The following is a 2,645-nucleotide window of genomic DNA, read 5'->3' as shown; positions in this document are numbered from 1 at the left end:
ATGAATAAAATACATGTGGTTCATTTCTGCGTTGCTCTGTTTTGGTGATTTATTGACAATTTAGAGGCTTTACTGTCTAATGAATGGGCAGATCATGGGTAGTTGATTAAGAGCGGGGCTAGTGGTCACGTCTATAAAACGCTGAGTATGGGCCCTGGGAAGAAAGAAATGCAACCTCACATGGTAAGATTGTTTCGCTGGTGTAGCCAGAGTCAATTGCTGATACCTTTTTCTAAAAAGCCATCCATACGAGTCCAAGAAATGCCCGTGTCATTCAAAAGGTACTCAAAATTGAGAACAGCTGCCTTTGAGTGGGACAAAACATGAAGGAAAGCTTTACAAAGTGGAAAATTACTATGGTTCCCCTGAGCCTGGTGTGAGGAATGAAACATCAGATTAATCTCACACACAAAGTAAGAAGTATATTAACAATTACTGTCATTCCAGAAAGATATTAAACATGAGCATTGATGAAAGATTACATTGGTTCAGAGAACTGGGGCTTTTTCCTCACAACAGAGATCATTATTATTGGCAAGAAGATACTTTACCCTTTTAAGCACAAATCCACTCTCAGGTTTTGCCAGTTAGGCAAGGACTAAATTTGAGGTGAGCTCCCTTTCCGCGCTACCTACAGAGGGGTCCATATGGCGTTGTTCTGGATTTCCATCCTAATTTAAAGGGAAACTTTCACAATGTCCAGAGACCTTGATGTCCTGCAAATGAAGGAGGAGGATGTCCTTAAGTTCCTTGCAGCAGGAACCCACTTAGGTGGCACCAATCTTGACTTCCAGATGGAACAGTACATCTTTAAAAGGAAAAGTGATGGCATCTACATCATAAATCTGAAGAGGACCTGGGAGAAGCTTCTGCTGGCAGCTTGTGCCATTGTTGCCATTGAAAACCCTGCTGATGTCAGTGTTATATCCTCCAGGAATACTGGCCAGAGGGCTGTGCTGAAGTTTGCTGCTGCCACTGGAGCCACTCCAATTGCTGGCTGCTTCACTCCTGGAACCTTCACTAACCAGATCCAGGCAGCCTTCCGGGAGCCATGGCTTCTTGTGGTTACTGACCCCAGGGCTGACCACCAGCCTCTCATGGAGGCATCTTATGTTAACCTACCTACCATTGCTCTGTGTAACACAGATTCTCCTCTGCGCTATGTGGACATTGCCATCCCATGCAACAACAAACTCAGTGGGTTTGATGTGGTGGATGCTGGCTCGGAAAGTTCTGCGCATCCGTAGCACCATTTCCCATGAACACCCATGGGAGGTCATGCCTGATCTCTACTTCTGCAGAGATCCTGAAGAGATTGAAAAAGAAAAGCAGGCTGCTGCTGAAAAGGCAGTGACCAAGGAGAAATTTCAGGGTGAATGGACTGCTCCAGCTCCTGAGTTCACTGCTACTCAGCCTGAGGTTGCAGACTGGTCTGAAGGTGGGCAGGTGCCCTCTGCGTCTATTCAGCAGTTCCCTACTGAAGACTGGAGTGCTCAGCCTGCCACGGAAGACTGGTCTGCAGCTCCCACTGCTCAGGCCACTGAATGTGTAGGAGCTACCACTGAATGGTCTTAAGCTGTTCTTGCACGGGTTCTTAAGCAACATGGAAAAATGGTTGATGAAAAATAAACATCAGTTTCTAAAAAAAAAAAAAATTTTGAGGTGAGCTCATCATTGAGGACTTCCCTGGAGCCTGGGTAACCTTGGCAAGTCTGGTTGAGCTGGAAATGTAACAGGCTTACTACTTTTTGCTTTTGTGTGATTCCATCTTCCTATCCTCCAGCTGTGAAAATCATCTCTGTCCAGCACCTCGGGTTATTTGAAGATTGGTTACATCCTCCCCACTTCGGTATTTCTACTGTAAACAATACTAGAATGAAGTCTTTAATGAGGACTTTTGAAATGGGATCCAGTTTCAATGGGATGCCTGAGAGTGTGAGGGGAAAGACACCACATCCCCTGCACCTTATACCCCTGTCCCCTGCCCCAGGAAACAAGTCTTTTCCTGTTTCTCCATTCAAAGCATCCTCCTTCCACAGTTAGCATTGAAGTTGATAGGGCTCAAAGCCACATCTAGGCAATAAGGTTAGACAAACCATTCTTCAGCTTTAACTCCTTAGCATTTTCCCCCCGACTCATTTCCTGATTCATGAGTGCAAGACACCATAAGCAATTAATTTTCATTTTATTTGGAGAGAGCTCACCTGATAGGTCTGATGAATCCTTTTCTGTGGGAATTCCCAAGGACCAAAGCAAAACCAGTTCAAACCCAAGATGAGTCTCATTAAATCCCAAGCTCACCAAGCTCGAATCATGAGACCAGGCGTGGCTTGCAAGCCCATGCTTGAACGAGGTATTAGAGGCAGGCACACGGTGCTGACCTTTCGGATTCGCTGCTTCCTTATCGATAATGCAAACAGCAGCCCTCAGAGTTTAGAGCGGGCACAAAGCAGAAAAATCCTAGGGATCAGGATACATCCTTACTGTGGTTCCAGAGAATACATATGGAGAAGGGCCAGCATGGGATCCAGAGAGCAGGTGGCAGCCAGGCCCTCGCCTTGGGCCCTTGGTGCCCAGGCCAACCCTGACGCTGGCTAAAGGATAGTGACTGAAGAACAAAAAGAAATGGTTTAGCTGGGTGGTTG

The 2,645-nt window shown here is 46.1% G+C and overlaps 1 pseudogene; it reads left to right on the top strand.

The window, feature by feature from the left end:
- Window positions 1-695: 695 nt before the first annotated feature.
- LOC104676570 lies at window positions 696-1,575 on the top strand (annotated as a pseudogene).
- Window positions 1,576-2,645: the final 1,070 nt, after the last annotated feature.

Source organism: Rhinopithecus roxellana, chromosome 10 (assembly GCF_007565055.1).
Source record: "Rhinopithecus roxellana isolate Shanxi Qingling chromosome 10, ASM756505v1, whole genome shotgun sequence".
NCBI lineage: Eukaryota > Metazoa > Chordata > Mammalia > Primates > Cercopithecidae > Rhinopithecus > Rhinopithecus roxellana.
This window is presented reverse-complemented; position numbering and strand designations above follow the sequence as displayed.